General features: G+C 29.0%; 1 non-coding gene and 1 pseudogene across 1 annotated transcript; one reads left to right on the forward strand and one right to left on the reverse strand.

The window, feature by feature from the left end:
• The first annotated feature begins 3165 nt into the window (after window positions 1–3165).
• Window positions 3166–3237, forward strand: TRNAK-UUU (transfer RNA lysine (anticodon UUU)). The gene has a single exon. It is a non-coding gene; the product is annotated as a tRNA-Lys (tRNA).
• A 3995-nt stretch (window positions 3238–7232) lies between these two features.
• Window positions 7233–9543, reverse strand: LOC102605852 (delta(8)-fatty-acid desaturase-like; annotated as a pseudogene).
• Window positions 9544–10684: the final 1141 nt, after the last annotated feature.

The following is a 10684-nucleotide window of genomic DNA, read 5'->3' on the forward strand; positions in this document are numbered from 1 at the left end:
GAAAAAGATTTTTTTTAGTTGTTTGTTTCTCTTAGTTTGTAAAGCTCTTGGTTTGCCGGAAGTTCGCCGGAAGTAAATAAAGTTATTGATACAAGGTAATTTAATTTTCTTCTTTTATTTGTAAATCTTTTTATATCTCCGATCTGGAAGCTGTGACTATGTCCGGCTAAAAATTTATATCTATGCCGGATAACTAACTTCTCTTTTATATAGACCATGAACGGATCTAAGCTTTATTTAAATATAGAAGAATTTTAGTATGGCTTCTCGACTTGGTTCTGAGATTGAGGTACAGTCGGATCTAGTACTACTTTTATTGACTTTGTCTTTGTGACTCCGTCTGATGAGTTTTTAGCCCGAAATTGAGTTTGATAAGTAGGGCGCCTCATACCCGATTTGAACTATCTGACACATGGGCTCAATAAAAGTATGTATTAGCCAAATAAAAGTTAAAGTAATTAATTATATTTTTAAATAATGAATTTTTATATTAAAGTAAGCATTTTTATTAAGTATAATGAATAGAAAAAATATTAAGAATTAAATTAAAGTAATAGTAAAATAGGGTAATGAGTAAATATCACAATAACTAATAAAAAAGGTGAAGTAATAATAAAATGAGTTAATAGTAATAACAATAATTAAAGATGTTTCTAGAACTATTTAGTTTTCTTGCTATCATTCTTGGTAGATTTTTATTTGCGTGAAGTTATATTTTTACCTTTGATCATCTTTCACTTCATATATAGAAAGATGTTTCTAGAACTACTTAATTTTCTTGATATCATTCTTGGTAGATATTTGTTAGCGTGAAATTACATTTTTACACTTGATCATAATTCACTTAATATATAGAAAGATGTTTCTAGAATTATTTACTATCTTTCTTAATAGATTTTTGTTAGAATGAAATTACATTTTTACCCTTGATCAGCCTACCACTTCACTCTTCTATATATAAAAAAAAAATAAAAAAATAAAAAATATATATATATATATATATATATATTTCCAACCTAAATACAAGTTATTTTTAAGATATGATTTTTGAGCTTAATCTCACATGTGATATAAATTATAAGAGGTTTATATATCCATGAGCATTATATATATATATATGTGTGTGTGTGCGCGCGCGCGTGTGTTATTTTGGAAGGAATATTTAGTATTGAGAGTACGCAGATCTAGAAACTTCCAATCCCACAACTACGCGCCAAAGTAGGATTATGTTTAATAGATTTGACGGTTGACTTTTAGCCCGTTGAGGCTCATGTAAGTGGATCCACATAAGATAATGATAATAAGATTCTATATCCTGGTAAAGTATAGGACAACCCATCCAACTAGATTATAAGTTGAGTGTCATGAGCTCTAGTGACGTATATATATCGATTTATAAGAAACTCCTCAGTTATGCACTTTTTATGATATGCTATTTTATGTCTATGGTAATGAAATATTTATGTTGTAAGCTCAGTCTATAATTATGCTTATGAAAGAAGATTTTCAAATTGATATTCATGCTTAGACTCTGGATGTTTGAATTTAGGTACATATCTTGATAAAAAAATATCCATTCACTAGCAATGTTTCTATTACAAGTTGTATCCTTGCTGGTACATGCCACACTGCTAAGATGAATAGGACTATCATTGTTCAACGCAATTACCTACATTATGTTAAGAAGTACCAGAGGCAAAATCTTGTTACTTATACTATGTTGCATGCGCTTCATTTCTTCTTTTGTTAGTTTTAATACATAAGTTATTTCATGTACGAGAAGAGACACTTCAGTATTCCAGCTCACATATCATCATGCTTCCGTGTGAAAATAGGATATCATGTTACTTTTGAACAATTTATATTAGGACCACCTTTATTTGATTTCTCTAAAGTAATTTTTCATCATTTTCTATTATTGTACGTGATAATATTTTGTGCTTCATATATAGACCTTTATCCAAAACTATGAGGTTTAATGTGTTGAAGGTGATTCTAGCCGGTTCAGGTGGTGGCAAAATCTTTTTTATCGAAATATGAGGTTGAATACTTCTATTTTTAATGTTTAACTTTCAAATTCACTTTCCCTAGAACCTACTTTTTTATATATTGATCTAGAATCAGCTATTTCCATTTGTGATCCCAGCCTCGGAATCACTTCACTCCAGCGCCTCCTCAGTCTTCTTGCATCTTTCCAGCCTAGAAATGACGTCAAAACTTTTAATGGTTTTGCTAAATTCTAGTCTTCATTGATTTTTCTTTGAGCTTTACATTTAGAAACTTAATGCTAGTAATAAGTTTTCTTTCCTATTAAACCCATGTGTACTACTCATCTTATAAGAGGTTTGGTGATTGAACCTTGTTTCTAAATTTTTTTTTTGTTGATTTAGTCTAATGGTACATTGTCATTTGCACAATGAATACTTAAGTATCAATAGATTCTCTTCATTATAAAAATGTGAGACTATAAGCTACTACATGTGTTAACTGTTAAGAATAATTATACTAGTAAGAGTAACCTTAACTACGTTTGAGGGCTTAACAGATTTATTCGTGATATGATTGACAATGATTTTTCTCGGTATTCATCTAATTTCATCTTTATACCAAGTAATAATACACTTCTTATATAAACAAAAAATTATATAGATTATAAGTTATGTGTAATTTTATTCTCATAAGCATGATATATATATGATAAACTTAAAAGACTATATGTGTGAACTTGCTTATATTAATGGTCCTAAACTTGTATAACGATATGGTAGGGTGACAACTAACTATTGCACACTAGCTAACTTACAATGAAGTTTTGATTTACTTTAAAAGATAAAAATTATTTGACATTATATAAAATGTTTAAAGAGGGCAATGTGTGAGAAAATAATCATACCAACTATAGTTTGGAATCAATTTTATATTGATTGACATTATTTTCAATCATTATCAATTGTTTGTCTTAACAACTATGTCTACCGATCAATCGAATTTATAGTTATTTATAAATCTATTTTAAACTTTATGTCTTCATTATAAGAATTTTTTTTGGGAAAGAATCATTCTCTTCTACTCTCAAATGGTAAGGGATGATAGCAAACTATTTACTCGTGTTTTGATTAAGTATGGATATTAATAATTAATTCATGTGTAAATTATAAACAAGATGCCGTCTTAGCTCAGTGGTAGAGCGCGTGGCTTTTAACCACGTGGTCGTGGGTTCGATCCCCACAGACGGCGCAATTTATTTTGTTCTCATTCAACAAGTTTATTTTGCATACTTTTTGTTTTAATTTATTTTTCATTACCAAGTTTGTTTTGCATAATTTTTGTTCTACTTTTTTTCCTCCTCGATTTCCTATCTTGTCATCTTCTATTTTTCCTTTCCTACCCTCCTTATATAATTTATTAATTTTTAAAATGAAAAAATAATTCTAAACTTGTTATAAATCAAGCTCAAAGCAATATATGTATAAAGAGAAGAAGACAAGAGAAGTATATGAAGGAGAAGAATTTTCTTCTATTCAAGTGTGTCTTACAATCGTGAATGATATATCTATTTATAGGTTGAGAAATCAATCCAAAGGTCCAATGCAGTGGCGTAGCCAGGAATTTCACAAAGGGTGTCCAGAAATAGCAGCTTGTTATGTTAAGGGTGTCCAAAATATGTTATTTAATAATTTCGTGTATCATTTTACCTGTATTTATGATATTTTTTCCCGACGAAGGGTGTCCAATTGGACACCCTTACCACCATGTGGCTACGCCACTGGTCCAATGTGCTTATGGATAATGTGCCTCGTTAAAACTTTATAACACCCCCCTTGAATGTCCATGATAAGAATTTTCTTCTATTCAATGTGCTTATGGATAAGGTTCAACATACATGATAAGTATAAGCTTATGGATAAACTCAATAGACAATCCACTTAGTTCAATGGATTTATAACACCCCCCTTGAATGTCCATAGATAATGTGCCTCGTTAAAATTTTACTAGAAAAAATTCCAGTGAAGAAAAAAGAGTACACATATCTTTTAATACACATTATTTGTTGCCTCATTAAAAATCTTGTCAGGAAAATCCAGTGGGACAAAATATTGGTCAAGACAAAAAAAGTGCAACACGTATTATACTCCCCCTAATTGAAACATCACTTAATTTCTTGTGATGATGTCATCCAATCTTATATACCATCTTCTCAAATGTTGATATTGACAGTGTTTTTGAGATCAAATCACATTCACAAAGATGTTGCATCCTTGAACTCATTTTGATATATCATTTTTTGGTTTCATGGATATGATGAGGCTTTGAGCTTACCCGAATACATTCTTGAAAATTATCTATTCGTGACCTTGTTGTTGCAAGTAAATTACTCGTTCAACTTGTTCAGAACAACCAACATCTCGTGGATACTTTCATTTGCTATTGGTTGTACTGTAGGATAACTTCATATAAGTTCTTGATGTCATTTCGATGTCTTCTCATTTGGGGGGGGGGGAGAATCTTGTCAATAAACTCACTGGAAATATTTAATCATACAAAGCAAGGTTCATTAGTGTCCCAATTGACTGATATATGGAGTTTCATCACTAAGAAACTCTTCATCCTTCTCTTGATATTGATATGGATCTTTATTTATGTCAAGTAATCTCATAATCATTGGGGTACTCAATGAATGTAATTTATTCATGAAAAATTACATCAAAAATTTTCTATGTATGCAGATTGATGGTCAAATATTTCATTTGTCAAATTCTCTATCTATAGGTCAAGACAAAATTTTGTCTTACCAAGATCTTTTCATTTTTGATTTTCTTTTCAAACACTCAACAAGTATTGAAATCTCTTTAAGAGTGCTAAAGTTATTCAAGTCATCAACATACACAACTATTATAACAAATTCAGATCCTGACCTTTTTATAAAAATACAAGGACAATAGGGTCATTTTTATACCCTTTCTTCCTTGATTATTTCAATCCACGTAAAGATTCTTGAAGCTTTATTGAAAAAGTTTCTTTCAAACCTTTCTATGCTTCAGACACCTTGAATGCTTCGATGATTTTTATATAACCTTCATTATCTAGCTAGAAATGACAATTATTCATTATATGCATTCAAGTTTTTCATATGTTGCCAGATCAAAACAACCTTATTGTATCAATCATAGGGTAAAATATCTCCAATAATGTCAGAACTTTTGCCAAAAACTTTTATGTCCCAAGGAAAAAGTTTTCATAACATTTATGCCACAGATTTCATAACATTGTTTGTGTGGTGAACATCTATTTCAAGGATAAATTTATATCATTATTGTCATGGTCAAAATCATTACAAGCAAAACTTGTTTCTTGATTTACTTTTGTCATTAGTATCTTCTCCCTTTTGTTTAATACATGGCAAAATATTTTTGAAGTACAGAGATACATAATCAATGACAAATTTTTGTGGTCAAGAATTATTCCTTCTTTTGCCATTTTGATAGTTCATAATAAAATGTATCACAATATTTGTGATGTACTAAAAGTACTTGATCAATGACCATTTATACCAACATAAAATTTCTTTATTTCTCTCTAACCTCCCATAAGGGTGAGTTGTGATATTTATTAAATCATATATGAGTATGTGCTTTTTTATAATTTTCATCATCTCTCAACACATTCAGGAATGGTCCACTTTTCATGATACTTACCACAAGCCACATTCTCTTCAAGGAATTGACCATAATCATATATACATGCTTCATAATTATTCCTTTCATTAGAAGTTCATTGCCATGCTTTGAAATTTATAATATTCATGATATGACATACCTCAACATCACTTTTGAAAGTCAAGTGTATCACCTCTTTTTCATCCTTTTCTTTGATGGAGGATTTATAAACTTATCCAATTATTAGGTCTCATAACAAATATGTTTAATGACCTTTCATACCATTTTGATGACAAAAATTACCTTCATATTTTGAAGGACTATTTGGAAAAATTACAGTGTTCTTCATTTTTACCACAATGATGATTATTATTATTTTATCTTTTGTCACACCCACATTCATTATACAATCTCAATAGTCATCTTTTAGATTTATCATGTACTGTTACCACATTCATTTTTTAGAATGGAGCAAAACCATGTGTTTCATAATTTTCATCAAGAGCACATTAGTTTGCTCAGTCATCATTTTGTCATCACTGTGGTGCATTAGGACTTAAATTCAACATCTTATCCTCTTGATTCGATGAAACTTGAATTCATCATTTTACCCTTAACCAATGAGGTAATAAGCCAAGGTGTAGCATGACTCATCCATAATCCTTTAAAAAAAAATATGTTCACTTAATTATTGAAACAAAATAAGTTTGCTTCTTTGTACTTCAATTCTCTTCTGAAACAAAATTGTTAGAATTACACAAATCAAAGCCTACAATTATTGGGGTAAAACAAATTAATGTATTCAATCTTTATATAACACATGTAATACAATAAGTCATTCATATAGAAAAAAAATCGATGTAAAAATCAAAACAAGAGGCTTAAAATGATTTCTTCATATTCTAATGAAAATAATACTAAGACAAATTCTTTTCAAGTTATAGTATTTCCCTTGTCTGTTTCACAGTCGTACAACTCCTTTACAATGAGGGAGTGGAGTTGTTTTAATAATTGCAACTTTCCTTCAATGGCCAACATAACCTTTATAAGGAAAAAATAATATGAGATTTTCAAAAATGGAGAATATGCAATCAGATCTCAATAAGACATAAGAATTGAACAATAATACCATTTTTTTTTTGTAAATTAAGACGTATTTTCACCAATTTATTGATAAGTATGTGATTCAATATGAATCTTATGTGAGACATCTATTAATTGTCGGCAATATAAATATATCGATGATAAAAATCAAATCCTCTATGTGGTTCTAAAGAAAGTAACCTCATAGCAAAAATCAAATCCAAACTTGACTTACCTTGACTCTCATCTTACAAAATGTGTTTGTATAAATATCTAAAAGCCACAATAAATCATTCATGGTGGTATATTGCAATATCAAGATCTTCAAGAATCATACTCTATTATCACAAGAACAAGAAACAACACAACAACTTGATTAAATTCTTAAAATTCCTATTATATATTATTGGCCTTTTCAACTTCAAGAATCATGTATTCATGTTAAAGAACTTACTAGCAATGATTCAATTAGTCTAATAATTTCATCTCAGCTCAAGAAAATAGCCGATTAGAAGTAACTACAGATTTATCCAAAAAAATCAAGAACAAATGAATTTTAGTGAAGAATATAAGAGAATGGAATCAATATGAGATTATATCAAATATATTACTTTTAATCACCCAGATCAATAAACTTATAAACTGCTCAATGATGATATCTTTTTTTCTTAGTGAAGAAATAAAATAAAAAAATCTTTGGAGTAAGAGGTCAAAATGTAGTTATAACTTTTTGCTGATAACGTATTATAAAAAAAAGGTAAATATTAAACTAAAATAACAAAGAAAAGGAAAGAAAGAGTAGTAATTATGTTTTTGCTTCTATCTGTATATCTTTATTTCACATAGAATGGAAGACTTTATAAGCCTTCAAACTTGGAGTAGTATACTTGCTACACTGATCTACTTGGCCTCCAAGATGAGTGGAACCCATCCACATGTACATCCAATTCTTTGTTTTACTAACACACACACACACACACACACACATATATATATATATATATACTTTTATATATTCGTCATTATTTATAATAATCAAATTTTATTTGAAACCACTTCTTTATATTATGTTTGTTTTTATGACAACTTCTTTTACCTATAATTAGCAACATCATTCAATATATACTTTGTAGAATTGCTCCTCTACAACAATCATATGCCTCTATAACATTATCTTGTATCATAAAGCCATATTAAAAAAGAGGACATAATTTCTAACATGACTAATAATTGATCTAGTATGTTGATCAAATATTTGAATGTTTAATATATCGATTTTGATAAAGCATATTACATCAAGTATACTTTCATTATGGAATGATTTGGGTATATCTATATTTTATTTAGATAAAAAGGGTGTAAAATTGAAATATTTATGTGAGAAAATTATTGATTAATATAAGGAAAAAGGGTCAAAAATATCCCTCAGCTTTGTTTTATTAGCTGACTATATCCCTACCGTTAAAACAAAGTTATTCATACCCTCGCCGTCACTAATTTCACTATTTATACCCCCTCAATTGACTCAAATTATCCCGAATTATAAAAAAAAACTCATTCCCCGTTTTAAATTCAATGCCCCATAGTATAATCCATATAACTCATTCCCCTCTTACCCATTCTTTCAAATTTTTCATATAACTCATTCCCCTTTACCCATCAACTTCTTCTCAATTATTCTTCATTTCCCAAAATGTTCAAAAGTCTATCATGCACTTTCCTTATAGAGAACAATAACAACAACGTTTGTACAAACAAATTCGCCCTAGAAACATAAATGATTGGATAAAATGTAAAATGTTGATAGCTGACAAAGAATTTCGCCAGGGAATCAAGCGTTAACTCTCTTCCATAGAAGGTAGAATTCAATGACTTGAACAAACTTGAAGATACTGCAAAAACTAGCAAGTGCTGAAGATCAGGATCATAATCCAAGCTATTACAAGCCAAGCATTATGAGTCCATTTCCACCAAGCAATACTAATCCCAGTAAGACAATTTCCTGACATAATTTGTATCATTTTATTGAACCCCTTATTTGTCATAATCAAGTAATGACCAGAATCATGACCTAAATAAGAAATCTGCATCCAAGTTAACCCCAACAATGCTCTAAAAAGCATATGAATCAAGAAACTATCACTAAAAATTACACCATAGAAAGTCAAGAAAAACAAAATCTCAATAAAACAGAATGAATACATAACCCCATGACCCTTTTTCTCAAACAATCAAGTTTTAACAAAGTCAACACAAAGATTTCTATAACCCCTTGATACCTCAGAAATATGATAATCTTCTAAATAATAACCAGTAAAGAAGTTATCAAGATGATTCCAAGCAGTACCTGAATGAAAAGATGGATCAATTGCTTCTTGTCCAGCAAGATTAAGTAAAGGGATATCTCCACCAGGATGTTGCTTAATACAATCAGTCACATTAAATGGGTAAGGAAAATGAAGAACAATCGAGGAGAAGTTAATGTGTAAAGGGGAATGGATTATATAAAAAAAATTGAAAGAATGAGTAAAAAGGGAATGGGTTATATTATGGGGAATTGGGTTTAAAATGAGGAATTGGTCTTTTTTTTAAAAAATTCAGGTTAATTTGAGTCAATTTAGGGATTTCCGTCAATTGAGGGGTATAAATGGTGAAAATAGTGACAACGAGGGTATGAATAACTTTGTTTTAACTATAGGGATATAATCAACTAACAAAATAAAATTGAGGGATATTTTTGACCCTTTTCCCTTAATATAATTTATGCTATATGAAATCTAAACATCGAATAAGTACTTTTCATGTCTTAAATTTATTTATTTTTCTATTATAATATTAAAAAGATGAATGCCAAAATTCAAATGTCAAATGTAATTATAAATGTACAACAATAAATTGTTTTAATGGACAAAAATGATCGAATGACTGTTACAGAAAGATTTGATCGCAGTCATACTAGTATAAAATTATTCATGACAGATCATTGAGGCTCGAAAGTGTGAACATAATAAGGTGAAAATTTTAGTCTTTGACGTGCATAAATATTCAATTTTACAATCACCATTTAAGATGTATTTGTAGGTCACACAAAATAACAAATTTATTCATTTCGGATTAACTTCACATTATGTGATATCTAAAATTTCATATGATTGAAGTTGCGATACATATAACTATAGTAAATATATTTTTTCTGAATTCTGTGCATCATAGTTACCTATAAAAATTAAAGGAAAAAGGGTCTGATATACCCTTCAACTTTGTCATTTGGAGCTGATATGCCCCTCGTTATGAAAGTGGCTCATATATACCCTTACCATTATACAAACTGCTCACATATACCCCTACCGTTACAAAATGAGCTCACATATACCCTACATTTAACGGAAGTGAAAATTTTAGTTTTAAATTTATATTTTTGACTTTTAATTTTTTTTAAAATCATTTAGGGGTATATATGATTCTTCTAGCAAAGTTCATGATATATTTTAATCTTTTTCATACATAAATTATTTTTTGACTTCTTTGATTATCATTATTTGAGTTTCTTATTCTTATTTTATTTTTTTCTTTCATTCCTTAGTGTAAAGAAAAAAAATTAAAATTATTTTTTTGTGGCTATATTATAATTTAAAACAATTTTTTTTTGCTATATTGTAATTTAGTTTTTGTATTTGAAGAAAAAAATTGGGTCATCTATAATAAATTTTACAAGAATATTAGTGAAACATAAATAAATTTGACCATCAAAATAATAAATCTAAATTAGCCATTGAAACAAAAAAAAAATGTTTGAGGAGGATTAAATATACCCATATGGGATTATATTTTTTTAAAATAAATAATTAAATAATTAAACTAAAATTACTTTTTTTCCACTTCCGTTAGAGAAAAAGGGTATATGTGAGCCATTTGTATATAAGTAGGGGTATATATGAGCCACT

The sequence above is a fragment of the Solanum tuberosum genome, unplaced genomic scaffold (assembly GCF_000226075.1).
Source record: "Solanum tuberosum cultivar DM 1-3 516 R44 unplaced genomic scaffold, SolTub_3.0 scf00078, whole genome shotgun sequence".
Classification (NCBI taxonomy): domain Eukaryota; kingdom Viridiplantae; phylum Streptophyta; class Magnoliopsida; order Solanales; family Solanaceae; genus Solanum; species Solanum tuberosum.